This window comes from Quercus suber, unplaced genomic scaffold (genome assembly GCF_002906115.3).
Source record: "Quercus suber isolate HL8 unplaced genomic scaffold, Cork oak 2.0 scaffold_227, whole genome shotgun sequence".
NCBI classification, from domain to species: Eukaryota; Viridiplantae; Streptophyta; class Magnoliopsida; order Fagales; family Fagaceae; genus Quercus; species Quercus suber.
The window spans coordinates 1033253-1053187 of record NW_027069685.1 but is presented as its reverse complement, the minus strand read 5'-3'; the positions used below and the strand labels follow the sequence as shown (position 1 = coordinate 1053187).

Below are 19935 nucleotides of genomic sequence, written 5' to 3'. Positions count from 1 at the left end.
AACAACTTTTTGTTTAGAATATGTTGTGAAAATATTGTGAATGTAATATTTTTTTACTTTAAATGAAAGTAGTTGAAATGTATTATGTGAGGATAGATGTCAACATTAAGAACTAAAATTACATAATATAAATTTAAAGGATGAAAATGACAATTTACTCAAATTTAAAGAGGTAATTTTTATTTTAACCAAAAAATCAATACTAGTGTCATTATTTTTTAATACATCCGTTGAATAAAATAAATTCAAATACATTAAATCGAACACACTTGCTACAAAAAAAAAATTAATAATAATAATAATAATACAACACACTCACAATGTCATTAACAGTTTAACATTTATCGTTATGACGAGTTCAAATCTTCTGTCTCATCAATTGTGCTCCACTTCATGTTTCACTAATAAAATTTAGATAGCTAGCATCTATCATTAAATGAAATAACTCTAACTTTAATGAGAGAGGCTAGTTGTCTCATTTAATGAGATATCTTATTTAATGAGAGATGCTACCTGTCCAAATTTTGTTGGTGTAGCATGAAATGGAGCACAATTAATGAGACAGAAGATTTGGATTCCGTTATGACATGCTATGCCAACAGAACAAAATTGCTAAGACCACGCCGGCAAATTTTACAATTGCCACTTTATTGAATGAGGCCCTGAAAATGTTGAATCAAATTTTCCACTGCAATCTGTTCTAGTTGTTTTTCCTGCAATTCAGCCTGACCTCTCCATCATTGCCAGTAAGAGGTTTCATATTACCCATTTTGATCATGGAAGCACCAAAGTCTCTAGCAAAATGACCAGGGAGGTAACTGTAGTATCGCACCAGTCTATCGCTTTCACTGTTATCACCCTTGAAGAGATCCTGATCAGAATGGAGGAGACCTTGAGATTTCCACAAAGCCTTGTAGTACACATTATCAAATCTCGCTGGAGTTGAATCGAGTGGCTGTGTGTTGTTATCTCCTCCACTTACAGGGCACACTTGCTGCACTGAGGCTGCAAAGCATTTGTCAATGTTAGTATCATTGTAAATCCTTGCACGGAAGGTGGTGCACCGAGCCAGTCCAATGCTATGGCCCCCTGAGAGGAGAACAAGGTCTTTCAAGTCTAGCCCATGAGCTTGAAAGTTAGAGATAAGCTGAGAGAAGTTGAAAAACGGTGCAGGAAGATTTCTATTTGCGTCGTTCCAGCTTGCGTTTCTTGCGTCTCTTCTTCCTATTAGTACTTCGTAGTAAAAGGAAGAACCTCCCAACTGAAACACACGCACAATTATTAATAAGCTTTTTACTTTTGTATTAGGAATGTTATTATATTTACATGGAATAGAAGATTATATCAGCACTCACAGTTTGAACAGAATCACGAGCTGCCACAGCTAAGATGTCTGCACATGAAACCACGCTGGCATTTCAATATTTGTCAACAGCTGCTTTTATTTGGTCTACAACATCGAAACCTCTAAGTGAATTCAAATTCGGAAACGCCGTCTTCTCACCAGTGAAGTTGGCTGTGTCATCTAGCAGAACTGATCCATCACAACCCTGTCATCGCAAATACGAGTAAATCAATGAAGGAATATGGTTTACATTAAATTACGGGTATTGTTTTATTTAATCATTCAATTTTTACAACAAATGTAAGAAAGCAAATTCGATCCCTGATTCTTCTGGTAAATAATACCAGATAATACTACTAAATTATAAGACTCTTGACAAAGGGCTAATAACAAACCCTGAGTAGTTGATAGGTTAGTCCTACATCCTTGAGTCTATTCCCACCGATCTGTTTTCCTTATTAATCCCAGCCTTGCTTCACCTATCTGTACTATAAAACGAGGCTCAAAGACAGTCTTGACGTATTTTCTCCGTCTGCTCTTGAAACAACATTAGACCAAGTTTCGACATATATCTAATTTAGGGAAGTGAGAATATCAACTTCATTGTTACTGAACAGGAGTAAGATATCTTTTCCATTTTGTGAGACTTGAATCGCTGATTGATTCATCTTACTTCCACTAAGGAAAAAAAAAAGGCTAAACATTTCTAATGGTAGATAAGAAACACATCTTCAGGAAATTACATATCATACATACATTAACAAAGCAGTCATGGAAATGCAGGCGTAGTAGCGATGCTCCCATGCGTGGTTCACGTCTAATAGCCCGCCTGACAACTGATCTGATGGTAGGCAATGCCCCAGGGCATACATTCTGGTAAAAATCAGCAGTTAATTGTGCAGATGTACTTGTAGGGATCAGAATGGCAGCAAAAGCAAATATGACACACACTAGAAATGATTGAAGAGCAGCCGTGAGTATTAGCTCAGTTTTTTCTTCCAACTCGCTGTGCAACCAAGGTTAAGAAGTATGTGTTTATATAGAGGGAATATAACACCACTAGCGTACTTGTTAATTTGATAATAGTTTAGTTGATATATATGATGATACTTAAATCAGAGAAAGCTGGAATATATTGTTCATATTGGAGCTTAGATTAATAGCCGGCGGGCATGCAATTTGTAAAATTTTAGTACCATTGACCACCCAAGACAAATAGTCTCCCAGTACTCTCTTAGCAAAATTAATCTCTCTCTCTCTCTCTCTCTCTCTCTTAGAGAAAAAAATATTTGGCCCAAAATACAAATTACGCTCTTTAATGTTGTTGAATTGTCATTTTTTTTTTTTTTTTCATTTTAATCTTTTAAGACCTCCCGTCTATTTTGCTGAAAAATTATTATTAAACCTTTTAAAATGACATTCTATATATAATCTTAGTCGCATGACTTTTTAATGAATTTTGAGATTTGTTTAAATAATATACATGAATAATGTTATAAATCTACATGTAGTGAGTTAGAAAAGATTGCTTCAAACTTATTTGGAACTAAAATTGATCAATTTTTTTTCATTAGATCTCTCTCTCTCTCTCTCTCTCTCTTTCTCTCTCTAAGAATAACTCCAGCGCCACCTAAGCAAGAGTTGCACTGAGACTAGGGCTGTCCAGAGACCCAGCCAACCCAACCCATCCGTCGCCGCCAACCGAACCCAACCCGCCGTTGATCAATCCGACTTCTTCGATGGTCGACGATGGGTTTGTTCCTCCAAAACCCGAGTTTGGCGGGTCGGAGGTCAGTTTTCCTTCTCCAGAATCCGATCAAACCGATCCGACCGACCCACACGATTTTCAGCGATTTTTGGTAGATCTGATGAGATCTAGACCATTTTCGTCAAGATCTCGACGAGATTTCGTCGGATCTAGCCAAGATCTTGCCAAAAATGGCCTAGATTAGGCTGGATCTAGAGAAACCTCAAAGATTTTGGCCGGATTTTCGCCGTTTTCATGCGTTTATTTTCGCCGATTTTACGCCGGTTTCGCCGTTTTCTGGACTTTCAACCCCAACCAACCTAACCGCCACTTGTTGATGGTTCGATCCGCCCGATCCGATTATCTCGACGGTCGGCGGCAGGTGCATTTTTTTGTCACTCGATTCCGGCAGGTCGGTTCCGGGTTGGGCACAAACTCGACCTCGACCGACTCGTGGACAGCCCTAACTGAGACTATTGAAACTGCTTCTCCATTTCAATTGTGGCAATTAAGGACCAACCATTTCAATGAGTGAATTTTCCATTTCAGTCCAATGGGTGGAGTTCAAAGCTTTTTTAAGGCCAATGTACTCGTCAAGATCCCTTAAATTTTCGACAAGAATGGGCCACTTGGACCAAAGCTATCTCTCTATTGTTGTTCGATCCCAACCGAAGGTAACTCCTCCATTTCTTGATGAGTATTTCAAATGGACCTTTGTTTGGGTTGTGAATTTTGGCGTGTCGTAGATGGTAGTGTTTAATTTGGTAGTATTTGGTTTGGTAGTCACGTTTCATTTGGTTGTGCTTGATTTTGTCATTCCAAATTCTATGTTATGTGGCTTTGATGATGAGTTTATGGTCGTTTTTTATATATTTTCCCCCCTTCCTTTGGTTGATGCTGATGGTGCTTGAATTAGTTTTTTTGAATAAAGTTTTAGATTTTTTTTATTCAAAAACAAAATTTAATAAGTTTTTAGTATTAAAAAATATTTAATGGTTAACACTTATAGTTTTGGATGGAATGATTAAAGGCGGCAATAATAGTAAACCTAAAGGACTAAAATGACATAAAAGAAACTAAAAGTTCATAATAGCAATTGACAAAAATGAAGAGCACAATTGACAAAAACTTTATAATTTTTCAAGTTGCGTTCAAGTAATATATTAGATATGATCATTATTTAGGCCGCTACTCATTGAGACCTCAATTCCTGAATTAAGGGCACATTTGAAATGTAAGAACAGTCCTTATAATGAAATAGTTATTCCATTGTTAACTTTAGTCACATTTTTATTAAGCCTAATACGATATATTAGTTATTCCTTAAAAATGTCTTCTTTTTTTTTTTTTTAAATGAAGAATAACTAATCCTTATTAAAAGTTATATAATATCTATTTCTTAACTTAGTAATAACTCTTATAAAAAGCATCCCTAAAAATGCCATCATTGTTGGTAATTGCCACCACTTACCCAAAAAAAATCTCTCTCTCTCTCTCTCTCTCTCTCTCTCTCTCTCTCTCTCCATGTTTACATTGTTTATCTCATAGCCTTTTCTTTCCTTTTTATTATTATGTTTGAGTTGATAGTTTGGTCGACGATGGGTTTGTTCCTCCAAAACCCGAGTTTGGCGGGTCGGAGGTCAGTTTTCCTTCTCCAGAATCCGATCAAACCGATCCGACCGACCCACACGATTTTCAGCGATTTTTGGTAGATCTGATGAGATCTAGACCATTTTCGTCAAGATCTCGACGAGATTTCGTCGGATCTAGCCAAGATCTTGCCAAAAATGGCCTAGATTAGGCTGGATCTAGAGAAACCTCAAAGATTTTGGCCGGATTTTCGCCGTTTTCATGCGTTTATTTTCGCCGATTTTACGCCGGTTTCGCCGTTTTCTGGACTTTCAACCCCAACCAACCTAACCGCCACTTGTTGATGGTTCGATCCGCCCGATCCGATTATCTCGACGGTCGGCGGCAGGTGCATTTTTTTGTCACTCGATTCCGGCAGGTCGGTTCCGGGTTGGGCACAAACTCGACCTCGACCGACTCGTGGACAGCCCTAACTGAGACTATTGAAACTGCTTCTCCATTTCAATTGTGGCAATTAAGGACCAACCATTTCAATGAGTGAATTTTCCATTTCAGTCCAATGGGTGGAGTTCAAAGCTTTTTTAAGGCCAATGTACTCGTCAAGATCCCTTAAATTTTCGACAAGAATGGGCCACTTGGACCAAAGCTATCTCTCTATTGTTGTTCGATCCCAACCGAAGGTAACTCCTCCATTTCTTGATGAGTATTTCAAATGGACCTTTGTTTGGGTTGTGAATTTTGGCGTGTCGTAGATGGTAGTGTTTAATTTGGTAGTATTTGGTTTGGTAGTCACGTTTCATTTGGTTGTGCTTGATTTTGTCATTCCAAATTCTATGTTATGTGGCTTTGATGATGAGTTTATGGTCGTTTTTTATATATTTTCCCCCCTTCCTTTGGTTGATGCTGATGGTGCTTGAATTAGTTTTTTTGAATAAAGTTTTAGATTTTTTTTATTCAAAAACAAAATTTAATAAGTTTTTAGTATTAAAAAATATTTAATGGTTAACACTTATAGTTTTGGATGGAATGATTAAAGGCGGCAATAATAGTAAACCTAAAGGACTAAAATGACATAAAAGAAACTAAAAGTTCATAATAGCAATTGACAAAAATGAAGAGCACAATTGACAAAAACTTTATAATTTTTCAAGTTGCGTTCAAGTAATATATTAGATATGATCATTATTTAGGCCGCTACTCATTGAGACCTCAATTCCTGAATTAAGGGCACATTTGAAATGTAAGAACAGTCCTTATAATGAAATAGTTATTCCATTGTTAACTTTAGTCACATTTTTATTAAGCCTAATACGATATATTAGTTATTCCTTAAAAATGTCTTCTTTTTTTTTTTTTTAAATGAAGAATAACTAATCCTTATTAAAAGTTATATAATATCTATTTCTTAACTTAGTAATAACTCTTATAAAAAGCATCCCTAAAAATGCCATCATTGTTGGTAATTGCCACCACTTACCCAAAAAAAATCTCTCTCTCTCTCTCTCTCTCTCTCTCTCTCTCTCTCTCTCCATGTTTACATTGTTTATCTCATAGCCTTTTCTTTCCTTTTTATTATTATGTTTGAGTTGATAGTGTTAGGTAGTGCTTTAAACTACGTCTATAGAGATCCAAGAAGACTAACCCTAACTTCGTTGGCGGATTTAAAAATATGTATCATTAGATGACTTTTTACAATTTTTTTTTTCTTTTGCTGAATGATGTCTTTTCAATATATTCTAAAAACTTTGCACTCTATTATGAATAGAAGCATCATAATAGGGTGCAATGTTGATCACAATGAGTAAACAAAAATAACGAAAAGAAAAATCAAACTATTAATCTTAAAAATGCATTAATTCTACAAAATAAGAAGTTAAGCTAGACCCACACACAAATGTAAATATAATTTTAAAAATAAGGAAATTTTAGAAAATTAAACTAAAATATGATTTCATTCCACCCTCTATACCCAAATGTTTTATGTGTTCTTGATACCAAACAAATGAATGATAATAGTTATTCCAATCAATATGGATTAGCAAATAAACTGAGACAAAGCCCAACTTAATTTTCTAAAATAAAAAATAATTAAAAGAATAATAATAAACACTTAGGAACTTTCTAGCTTCAAATTAACGAGATGCTCTTATTTTTTAACATAGCAAATTATTGGAGAAATAATTTTCAAAAGTCAAAGTCTCGCAAAGGATTATAATCCATAATAGATAATAGGAGATAAAGTAGGTTTTTAGGGTGTAAAATAAAACTTTTTTTGGCATCCTGGATGCTAATACTCTAACCTATCTATTAATTGGACATAAAAAATGACTTTAGACATTATTTTTTATTATTTTTAGAGCATTAGTGTGTAAAAAGCTAAATTGCTATTTTTAGCACCACCATATACAAAAAGTGTGATACATTGATGGAGGTATAGGTAAAAAGCTGAAATCAAATAGTATATGGCTGTGCACTATAGCTCAAAAGTTGAAATCAAATAGTATATTTTTTATTATCTCTCTCATTAAAATATTTTTTTTCCTCTTTCTTTTATTCCTTGGTTCCAATTATTCTCTTCACCATCTCCCCTAAGCTCTCTCTTTCTCCACTCTCATCAACAAGCCCAGTCCTCACCGCTCACCCAAGCTCTCTCGCCGACAAGCCCAATCCTCCATCTTACCGCTCACCTAACGCCGACAAGCCTAGTCCTCCATCTCACCGCCGACCCAAGCACCATATCACCAACCCAAGCTCCATCACCGACCCATTTCTCTCCCAGTCACCCTTTAGCCAAGTCATCTTGCCCACAACGCAATCCCCCACAATGCCCAAAACCTTGTTCCCAACTAACTCCACTGGCACCACCTTTATCGAACTCAAGAGCGCCGCAAGACCGATCAAGGTAGAAACGAGGCAAATGAATTTGGCTATGGTGGTGTGGCTGGATTTCGTGGGTTTGTCTGGGTTTTCGGGTGGCAGTTTGGTTGGGCTTCATGGTGGCTGGGTTTCGTGGGTCAGTGGTGGTGTGGCTGTGTTGGTGGTGCTTTGTGTGGTGGTTTTTTGCTAATTTGGGTTTTTGGCAGTGGTTGTGGATGGTTGTTCTTGGCTTGCTAGTTGTTATTGGGTGGTTGTTCCTAATTGGCATTAGTTGTGGTTTGTGCCATTGATCCGTTTGTGTAGTGTTTTTTTTTGGTATTGGGTTGTACATGATGGCAGTCGGTGCCTGTTGGGTGTGATTGGGTTTAAGGTGCGATGGTTGTTGGTAGTTTGTGTCGCTACCTTAGCTCAAATTATTTATTGTAGTTGTTGTTTATTATAATGAATATATTATTTTATTGTAGTAGATATATTATTTTATTATGTTGAAAGTTAAAATAAAACCACTGATGTTAAGTGTTTTGAAAAGTGAGAATGTAAAATAAACAAAATAGTTTTTTGAGGAACCATATTGCTAAATTTATGGCTCCACTAATATGGATGCTCTTATTATTATTGAAAATGTATGTATTCTGACTTGTTCTTTCGGAGGCCGGGCAGAACTGCTTTTAGAATTAATTGGATTGGCTTTTTTTTTCCCTGCATGTTTTATTGTATCTGAAAAATCAAACAGTTCAGATTGTGAATAATTTTCCCGTGGATGCAACAAACCCAAACCTTTGACAAATTCTTAACTATTTAAATAAATTAAAGTCAGCTTATATAAGTGTTATACTATTTTATTGCCAGAAGTTTGAAAGGAACAGTTTAACGTCCTCAAAAACTCGCATGGTGGGAATTAAATTACACAAACTTGCAGTCCAATTCATTTTAAAAAGCCAAAATAATTAGAGCTACGTGCTCGTGTCTACTACACCCCCACAGATTCCAGCTGCAACATGCACATCTTACTGTTTTGGACATTTACGAATAATACTAAAGGCGAATGATTTGTTGGCTCAGATCACAAGCATTTGTCAGCAGAACGTAAAATCAGAGAAACCCACACTGCGTCATTATTATTATTATTATTATTATCTTTTTTTACATGACCCAAAATTTGGTCTAAATCATGTACCAATTAATTAAGAACACCTTGGATCCTATAAATAATAATAAAAGCAACCATTGGAATGGGTTGAAGATTATTGGAGCGAAACTGCCGTCTTTTTTCCTCTCTAGAGTTGATCTATGATGAGAATGCCAGCCATCATCCACTTTGCCACGAGGCCCAAGACCATTGCTAATCTAGAGTTAAGCTATAAGACTATGAGACCATTACTAATCCAGTTTTTTTAATTTGTTAAAATTGTTGAGTTAGTTGGAGACAGCAAAACCCCCCTTGATGACAACATTTTTTGCTGTTGATGTATTCCTATTACAATGACCCTATTGTAGACATTATCTACTAGGAACTCTTGAGCTATAATATCCCTAACACTCCCACCCTCTCAAAGTTATGGTAAAACCTTGAGTTTCGACAAACAAATCAAAATTGTGCTGTGAGGGAAGATCTATTTTGGTTTTGATAGCGTGTTAAATTTGTTGAGCAATTGAGTGCATGAAAGAGAGGAGAAAAATAAACACTAGAATTTAACATGGTTTGGCCTTAGAGCCTGTATCCACAATAAAAAAAATCCTTAACGATTATATCTTTACTATTAATTTGTTCATATTACAATAAACCCAACGTAAGCTCGATGTGATAAAGAACCTCACACTTTTTAATAGCTTTCAGTTCTACAAGATCAGACACCAATCGGAGAGGAGGAAGCATTGTCAATGGAGTATGTTTACCTTTTTTTTTCTTTTTTTTTTTTGGAAACAAAGGAGTATGTTTAGTTATAAGTTTCTTTATTTGGTTAAATTAATACAATAGATTGATGCTTCGTTGAAACTTGAAACCACGTCAAGTAGCAACAATGTTAGGACGAAATAACCCGGGGTAAAATTATTCAGATGGGCCATAAAGAAATGTCAAAGAGTTGCGGGCCTAAACAAAGTCATTTTAGAAAGGAGACTCCTAAGGATTTGGAAAATTCTTTGAATAGTATCAGACATTGTGGTTTTATGATCAAAAGGTTTTGAATCTTGTAGTTTCAGCCAGGCCCCAAGAGAAGCAAAAATTGGTTTTCACTAACTGGAGAACTGGTCAATGCAACACTCTTTTATCGAATTGGGTTCCGACTGTAATTAGTGACAAAGCCACACTAGGGCCCAATGGAGCTCTGGCCCATGAGTTTCAGAATTTTATTTTTCTTTTTCTTTTTATAGGTATATTGGGGCCTAATTCTAATTGGGTTCAGAGAAAACAAAATCTGTCCCCTTCCATTCAAAATCTTGGCTCCCCTCTATAGATTAGCCCAAACATCACAAGTTAGTCCAAACAATCTCATATCAAACCAAACAACCATGGTCCACAAATCATCAACCCAAAAAATTTAATTAAAACTTATTACAAATAAATAAGTAAATAAAAGTTGACAACCAATCATTAGCCCATTTTTTTGGGTTTATATTTCAGCGCCTAACCGAAAATTTTGGCTCCATCTTTATTAAGTAATGTACCCTTTTTTGTTTTGGAACAGTGATGTTTGATGATTCCTTCTTGTAAAGTTTTTCTTTTAGAAAAGAAATGCTCCTTGTTTCAGCGGGAGGAAAAAAATGAAGTCCAGGAAGCCAAATTAGAAAGGGAAAAAATGGAAGGAATTTAAACCAAATTTAAAAACTTACTAGGAAGAATGAGGAAATCTAAATTTAAATGTCACTTCTATATCACATATAATTTGCAAAACTGATACAAATGTGCACAAAATATGTGATCCAAAACTAATATTTGGACAGAGGGCACTTCCATAGCCTCACCAACTTCACTGTTCCATTTAATTAGAAGGAATTTTCTCTTTTGTACCATTGATCCCTATAAGAAAGTCCTATTTATTTAGCCTAATTCTGTGCAAATTAGAGTGGAGGGTTCAACAAATTGCATATGGTATGAGGGAAATTGCAGCAATAACCGGTTTGTTTGTTTTTTTTATGAATTGGTAGAAATTTTATTGAAACTCAAAAACCAAGATACAAGGCACAAGCGAGGGGCCCTTTACACTGTCTAAGGCAAAACAAGGTAATGCTCTGCAGAAGGCACATGCTGAATCAGGCCAGCAAACAACACTCAATCTAAGACAAACCCTGCACTAAGAACAGCAATAAACACAAGCCAATCAAACTGCAAATACACAAAAGAGCTTCACAGTCACAGCAAGTGACAATAATTGTTTAATTCCAATTAGCTAAGTGTTAATTGGTACCCTCTAAACTATGAAATCAAAATCCCTGTACCCCCTCTCAGCTAGTTGAACTTCCTTCAGCAATTCACTTTAGAATATACCAACACCAAAAGAGAGGCTCAAAAGTTCATTTTGAATTTTAATAGATGCAGGAGAGTAAAAATTGAGTTCTTTAACCAGGTTTGTCAGTCCATAGATAGACTTGGAGCAAAGTTGAAGCTGATGGGTATAAATGTAGGTCTCACATTGTAAGACAGGATTTATTATCTTGTGAAATGGTTGCATACATAACTTTCCTCATTTCCCACATTGGCGTGGACCAAACCCTACATGAGAAGGCGGTATATACAACTGTAACACAAAATAACACATTGAATGATGGGGCATTCAAAGTTTCTACTCAGGTTTCAGGATCTACAGATTGCAGAGAGAACAAGAAAATGAGTATGTAAATAACAGAGTTAGAAAAAATAAATGTCTGTTCAAGATTATACTTAAAGAAGGTTAATTAAGAGAATAACATGTGTATGTACTCTGGGCCTCAGTAAATAGTGCATTGGTGTTTAGTGGTAAATCAGAGGGGGTATTCAACTATTCAAGTAAGAAAATAGTCACACAGAAGGCTTTGAATTAAAAGGGTCTTATCAAAACCATAAAACAGCAACGAAGGAAGTAGCACTCCAAACTCAACCCTTTGATACTTTTCTGTTGGAGGTTCACTGCACCAAAAGTCTAGCCCACATGGGATTTTAAGCCCAGGGTTTTTTTTTTTTTTTTTTTTTTTTAAATAATCTGCGAAAAGATTTTAAGCCCAAATGATTGAGCTTGCCATGCAGGCATTGAAGGAATCCTATTTCAATTGGAAATAACTGAACGTGTGTACAAGAGTTCTATTCCTAACCAAGATAAGAATAGCGAGCCGGTAGGAGCGTTTATAAAAAGCCCGTGTGCTTTCAATAGGGTCACTGAAAGAAAAGCACGCAGAGTGCAAGCCGACTTTAAGAAAGAGAACAGCACTTTGTGCAGAAAAAAAAAGGTGATTTTTTTTTTTTTTGCCCAAAACATATAACTAAGATAAATGGGAGGTTTCTTAATTAGGAGGAGGTTTCTTTTCTGGTGCTTCAATCATGAAGTATTCAAGAGCGAAAGATCTATTGTGCTTTCCTAATTTTATTGTGAACCAAGTTTTAGGTATAATTTGAGTATTGTAATCTCTATTTTTATTATAGTGAATTGATCGGATTTACCTCGTGATTTTTCTTTCTACATTGAAGAGTTTTTCATGTAATTCTTAGTGTGTTCTTGTTGGTTGATTTTCTTGACACTTCCATAGATTTATATTTTCTTTGTTACTTGGGTTATATTTAATTAATTCACACATAAACTAAGATCTATCCCAACAAGTGTTAAAACTTTGGTTGTTGGGTGTAATTGTGTTGTCTTGAATTAAATGAAGAATATGAATATAAAAACTATAATTAAACTCTTGGTATCAAATTATTTGATTTGGAAGCCGAGGATGGATGACATCCTTTATGTTGTGATAAATCTCTGTCTATGTGTGAATTGAAATTAAATATAACCCAAGCAATAGAGAAAATAGAAATCTATGGAAGCATCAAGAAAATCAACCAACAAGAACACACTAAGAATTTACATGAAAAATCCTCCACTATAGAGGGAAAAATCCTAAGACAAATCTGATCAATCCACTATAATAATAATAGAGATTTCAATACCCAAGTTATATCCAAAACCTAAGTTCAAAATAAATTGAAAAAACACAATAATACTTTTAGGAATAAATACAACATCAGCACAAAACCCTATGATTGTAGCACTTAGAAAAAAACTTCCTAGAGAAAACCCCTAATTTATTTTTCTTGTAACATTTAATTTTTCACCTCAATGCAACACAAAGCACTATTCTTTTTACTTCAATTGGCTTGCTCTTTGTGTGTTTCTTGCTCCACCTAGATTGAAAACACACTCACACTTGCTACTTTATATAAAGCTCCTGCCGCCTCACTTTCCTAATTCAATTAGGAACAGGAGTACTTCCACGTATAGGTGGTAAGCTAATTAACTTGAGCTCAATTCCATGTGAACTGGAGTACTTGGTACAACCATGCAACTTCGAACACTTTACTATATGGACTTGCATAACTTTATTGAGGGTGATAGTAATAAGCCAAGCTATATGTCTGATAAAGACTAGGAGAAGTTAGATAGCAAAACCATTGGGTGTAGCTAGAAAGCTTGTGAATTTAAAGCTTAAGTAAAGGAGATCTGTTGCCGAGAATTTGAGCAAGTTCCAAAACTTAGTGAATTAGATGGTTACAATGAAGTTGATAATAGATGATGAGTTTCAAGAATTATTGATTCTAAGTTCCTTACTTGACAGCTAAGAGACTTTGATAGTGTCACTTTGTAACTTTGCACCAAATAGTGTGTTACAACTTGTAATGGTAAAGAATATATAATTTATTCAATGAAGAAACTAGAAGAAAGGACATAGGTAAGGATAATGTACAGGTCCTTGTCACAGAGAACAAGGGGTAGAGTAAGAGTAGAAATTCTGTTTGTTTTGTTTAGACCCCTATAAACCAGATTTGTTTAACCTAATTAATTATTCAAGTAGTTACTTAGGTTAATTATTCATATTTAGGTTAAACTCAAGCAATCATATCACACAGTGCGGAAATATAAAGAAGATAGCAATACGATGATCTAGGAAAACCAATGAAACCATCCAGTTTCAAGGTATAATAAAATAAAATAAAACTTGAAGAGGATTTAACCTAATCTACCCTTAAGGTAAACAAATTCACTATGATAGAATGGAAATTTTACAATACATTTTCTCCCTAAAATATAAAGCTACCTCTTGTAGCACTTACTCATATGACCATGTGCAGCTCTGAATCTACGAACTCTTCTATATAAATTTGTTGAACACAAACACCCATGTTTGTGACTCTGAGATCCCACTCAAAGTTTTAAATCATTAGCTATGTATGATCTTATAGTAGCAACTTCAAATCTACCAGTTCTAATAATGTGTAGATGGAATTCCGGTAGAAATTTCAAAAGGAGAAGACATAGTACCTTTTAAATCTCAAAAGAACACCTCCAAAGTCATAACAATATGTGTCTTAGGGTTTCCTTTGAATACTAAGAGAATTAAATCTGAAACCCTAATCACTTAATGGGCTTAATGAGCTATTGCGCCGAAATTTAATTTTGCCAATCCATGTCTCAATCGGTCGAGCCTTGTTCTCGATCAGTCAAACTTGGCATGTTTTGAATTTCCTAAACCTACAGCTTCTTTTGTCTTGTATTTTGACTTGTAGCTCCTTGAGCATTGTCTAATATACCTATAGACTTAGAAATCTATATCTAGACAAGTTTGTATTCATGGTTTGCCAATTGTTCTAAACTTTTAGAACCTAACAAATTTTATTCCTAATTGAGACAGGAATAGTGAGGTGGCAGAAGCTTCTATAAAAATTTGTGTGCATGAACTTTCAATAGAGTGATTAAGAGAGTAACATGCAAAGTGCAAGCCAACTAAAAGAAAGAGAATAATGTTTTGTGCAACACTGTGAGGAAAAAAAAAAGTGATTTTCTTTTGTTTAAGACACACAAGGAAGATAAATTAGAGGTTTTCAAGGAGGACTCTTTGTGTTCTACAACCAGAGAGAGTTAAAGTATTCAAGGGTGGAAAATCTTATAACTGGGTTTTGTGATGAGGTTGTATTTGTTCCTAGAGGTATTATTGTGATTTCCCAATTTATTGTAAACTTGGGTTTCAGGAATAACTTGAGTATTGTAATCTATATTTTTATTATAGTGGATTAATCGGATTTACCCCTTGGTTTTTCCCTATGCACTAAAGGGCTTCCCACATAATTCTTGGTGTATTATTGTTGGTTGATTTTCTTAACACTTCCATAAATTTCTATTTTCTCAGTTATTTGGGTTATATTTAACTTAATTTACACATAAATGGAGATTTATTCCTACATTTTCTATTTCGTAAAATATCTAAGTCATGAACAGGCAATTGTGACTACTAATGCTCAAATTTCAAGCTCAATTTTTTTTTTTTTTTTTTATAACAAGTAAGCTCAATTCTAGACCTTGTAGATATGCTTTTTGTGCCTTGAAGGAGAAGGAGGAGGACTAAGACAATGAAGACAAGCACCCACATGCTAGTGGAAGTTGTGGTAAATACATTTTCTAGCCAACAAAAAAAACTCACCTTTATCACTTATCAGTGTTTTTTTTTTTTTTTTTTTTTTGGATACGTTGATAGTTGGGGGTAAGGAAATTTGAACCATGGAAATCTCAATTGGAAACACTAGGAGGTGCTAGCTGAGCTTCAAGACACTTAAAACTCATTTTGGAGGAGGAATAGAATTGGTAAAAGAGAACACGTATTCCTCTCAATTCCCTCAAAATCTCAAATTTATATTCCCTCCAAAATTGGGTAGAATTGGAAGGAATTAAATTAGATTTAATTAATTTTTAATAAAACTCCTAAAATACCCCTATATATTTAGCATTTTATTTTAAAATAGTGGTTGAATAATTATACTGTCATAAAATGATTCCATTCATTTTCATATAAGTTACTCTCAAACAAGTTTACTTACCTTTCATTTATATATTTTAAAACATCCAAACAAGATTACTTAATTCCATTACATTCATTTCTTTTCCATTTCTTTCCCTTAAACACATTTCATTTCATTTCATTTCATTCCATTCTATTCTATTTTTCTCAATTCCTTTAAGATCATTCCATTTTATTCCTTTATGAACACCCAAACGAACGCTTAGTATCAGTGCCACCAAAAATAATTTTTATTTCTTATGAAAACTCTGAAATGAATCACAATTTTTTTTCATTAAATGGTGCCTTTCCTAATGGCTTTTTTATCCAACATAGCACGTCAACTACAAACTCAAGTAAAGGTGTGCATGCAGGGACAAACCCAGGTGGGGGCTTGGGCCCCCCTAGGTCCAAATTTTTTTTTTAATATATAATTATAATTTTTTTAATTTTTTTAGTTAGCTCCCTTCCAAAATCTTAGACCTCTTTTTCCAAAATAAACTTAACTAGCCTCATCCAAATAGCAACTATCCGACCAAAAAAACTTAACAAAAACAATAAAAATATTCACAATGGTAATTGTATTTTAGCCAAAAAAAAAAAAAGTATTTTAGCACCAAAGAACCAAAAAATTATGTGTTATTAGAGAAGCTAAAGCTAAATTTTTTGCAATTATAGTAAACTAGTATAAATACCAGCTAATTGTAGCAATTTGTTAATAATAAAATACAATATTTTATTAAAATTATATCTCTTCCTTCAATTAAAAAACTCAAATTCTCTTACTTCCTTTATTATTTTAATGAATTGTTTATATTATTTTTGTGGGGCCAGAATATCAGGTAGCCTTGGCCCATTCCAAACCAGGCCCAAATGGCCCACGCTGAGGATGCTAGATGGGTCCGAGGATGAAAGCGCGAAGGCCAACCTCCGATGAGAATATCCGAGGATGACCCTGTCCTCGGGTGTCCGAGACCTCGGAAAAACACGAGGACTACCCCACCAAAGGAATCCTTAATATCCGAGGAGGAGAGAACCCAGTGCCACGCGTCAGCGACAGGAGTGCGGCGAAGGAGCAAGCCTTAGGTGAGCAGTCACCTCCGCATTGAATGTGCTCACCTAACCCCCTTGGCCGCATTAATGGGGATGTAACCCCTTGGCAGGGCAACATCGATCATGGTGAGCCACTTGAGTACGGATAAGACCTCTGATGGGACAGCGGGTCAGAGCGGAGGCCAATGGATGATCAATAAAAGGAAGGAGAAGATAAGAGAAAGAGGCAGGATATAAGAAGGGGAAGAAAGGAATTAAAGTGAGACCCTTTAGGGGGGGGAACTTTGGGGGGATGGAAGGGAGTGACAGAGAGGAACTTATGGGTAGTGTTAGTTTCAGGGAGAGGGGCCTCCTCGGACGAGTGCCGAGAAGCCACCCTCAGCTGTAAACTGGGCTCACTCCCCTTCAATGAAAAAGAAGTGATTTATATTCCGTTGCTAGTCTGTTAGGGCCTAAACCTTCGGTCCACTCTCTAAAAATGTATTGTGAGGGAACTTTTCTAAAACTGAGTCCTTACAATTGGCGCTGTCTATGGGAAGGATTAGTGCACTAGCAGGCGCAACAGGCGATCGTTCCTATGTAGTCATTCTACGGAAGGTTGGCGGCGACGCATCAAAAAAAAAAAAAAAAAATTTTTTTTTTTTTTTTTTTTTTTTTTTTTTTTTTTTTTTTTTTTTTTTTTAACAAGCAAACATTGCAGAAAAGTAGGAGATTCAACAGAAAAGAAAGGAAACTTGATATTATTTTATTAAACAGAAAAGTACAAAATACAAACGGAGGCTCAGGCAGACGTGTTTTACAACTATCTTTACAAGCTAATTCTACAAACAGAGGTCCAGGTGGACCTGTTCTAAAACTAGCTAGAGGAAAGGGGGCTGGGGCTAGCCTGCTTCTAGGCCACCAACAACTCCTTGTCCGGTGCAGCGGAGCTTGAACAAAGAGAGGAGCAGACCCAGGCGCTCCGGGAAGCCCTCCCCCATGATGTTCCCTTGGTTCTCTCCAATCCTCACGAGCGTTGGCCGTTGGAGATGGCAACACTCGAGCACCAGCCATGACATGAGTTCGCGCGTCTCCTCCGGCAAGGGTGCGCCCCGGGGAGGAGCGTTAGATACTTCAGGCACATCCCTCCTGGCCACCGTGCAAGGCACTATTAGTGTTACGCCTAGACTCTGCCGCGCCGGAAGCCCAGTGGGGGCTGCGGCTACAATGGCTCTTGGCCCGAGTGTCTTCACACCCGCCCAAAGCCGTCCCATACCTACCAACTCCGGTCACAATCCTGGCGGGGTTATTGAAGGGGCTTGGGGAGTCGGAGGGGCGTGTTTCTAGTTGCGTTGGGAAGTTCATGGAGTGTGGGGAAACCTTTCCCCCGGAAAGCCTTATATAGGGGAGGAAGACTGGTGGGAATTAATCCACACAAAATTCGAAAGGAGAATTACCAGCAGTGCTAATCATGAAGCTACCAAATCCCAAGGGAACCGTAGACCGTTGGATTTGTATCAATCCACGAGGATATTAATAAAGGCGCGTCTCGCGCACCGAAACGTCAAGCGCAGAGCGCGAACGGCCAAGGGACGCCTCGTAAATAAATAAAAAAAGGGGACTCGAGTTGAAGGCGAGATCAACGACACGTGTCAGGTCATAGTCCGACCCAAGGAGGAATCGTCTTCAATAAAGCGGTCCGAGGACAAACCCCTTCATACAGAAGAAGGAAAGTGTTAGACAAAACCAAGACATTGCATGGTCCTCGGACTCAAGCCTATGGGAAAACTAATCACTCAACTATACCTGGGTACTAGACAGATCCAAGGTATTGCATGGTCCTCAGACTCAAACCTATGGGGAAACTAGATGCTTACAGAAGAATGAAAGTGTTAGACAGAACCAAAGCATTGCATGGTCCTCAAACTCAAGCCTATGGGGAAACTAATCACTCAACTATACCTGGGTACTAGACAGAACCAAGGTATTGCATGGTCCTCGGACTCAAACCTATGGGGAAACTAGATGCTTACAGAAGAATGAAAGTGTTAGACAGAACCAAGGTATTGCATGGTCCTCGGACTCAAACCTATGGGGAAACTGGATGCTTACAGAGAAATGAAAGTGTTAGACAGAACCCAGGCATTGCATGGTCCTCGGACTCAAGCCTATGGGGAAACTAATCACTCAACTACACCTGGGTACTAGACAGAACCAAGGTATTGTATGGTCCTCGGACTCAAGCCTACGGGGAAACTAACTACTTCAAAATATCCTAAGTCAGGAAAGGATCAAGCCCTACCTAACCCTTGAGACGTAAGAGGGCTGCCCATGCGTACGTTCTTTCCCCTTATCATTGTCACTAGCGCAACTGGCCGACATACAATTCAAGCTAAAATCGTGCAAATCAAAAGGGAAGAGGGAAAGTAGGCAGCGTGTAAACAAATAAGCAATTAAAATAAATAGAAAGGGAAACTAAACTCCCATTACAAAAAAGTATCCATAGAGGTCGTGCGGCAAGAGCCACCTTACATAAAAATAGAAGAGAGAAGAATAGCAAAATGAAGTAAAATGACATAAAGGTATGGACAAGGGTCAAGCCAGCGGCAAAAGCAGGACGAGCCAAGGCGCCAGGGAATCTACTCCTTCTGCTCAGGCTGGACAAGGGCAACCGCTGGATCTTCTGAGCCCTGGCCTAATGGGACGCCCTGCAAGGGCATGGCGAGAACGGCTACTTCCTCGGTGGTGGGAATTTGAGCATCGGAAGGGACCTCCACTATCTCTTGGGGCACCTCCTCGCTCGGATGCTCCCCTAGTTCGGCAGCCCCCACCTCTTCAACAACCTCCCCAGCCTTAGCGCCATCAGGGTCGACCTCGCGGATAGCGGGGGGGTAGTACACTCTCTCCGCCTTCCACAGGTCAGACAAGGCCTCCACCCCAGCTTGTGTGAGGGCCTCAACCCAGACCTGGGAGCAGTATCGCCTGCATACCCCCAAAACTTGAGCTTTATAGAGGGCCTCTACCGCAGCCACCCCATCAGCGTAGGCTGTGGTCTCAGCCTCCTCCTTGGCAGTCAGGGCCATCTCCCTGCCATAATCTGCCTCGTCCTTGGCCCGTCGAGCCTGGTCTCTAGCCTATTCTGCCTCCCTCTAGGCCCCCTCGACCATTGTCACCTTAGCTCGCAGATCTGCGATCAGATCCCTCGTAATCTGCAGCTGCTCCTCCGCCTCACCCAGGCGCTTTGTCTGCTCCTTGGCCTGGTTTTGGGCACCCGCAAGACCAGACTCTGCATTGTCCCGAGCCCTAGTCATCGCCTTCAAGTCCTCTCGGGCCTTGGCGA

At 37.4% G+C, this 19935-nt stretch overlaps 1 pseudogene; it reads right to left on the bottom strand.

Moving 5' to 3' along the window:
* Nucleotides 1-422: 422 nt before the first annotated feature.
* LOC111985950 (peroxidase RIP1-like) lies at nt 423-7677 on the bottom strand (annotated as a pseudogene).
* Between the last annotated feature and the right edge of the window lie 12258 nt (nt 7678-19935).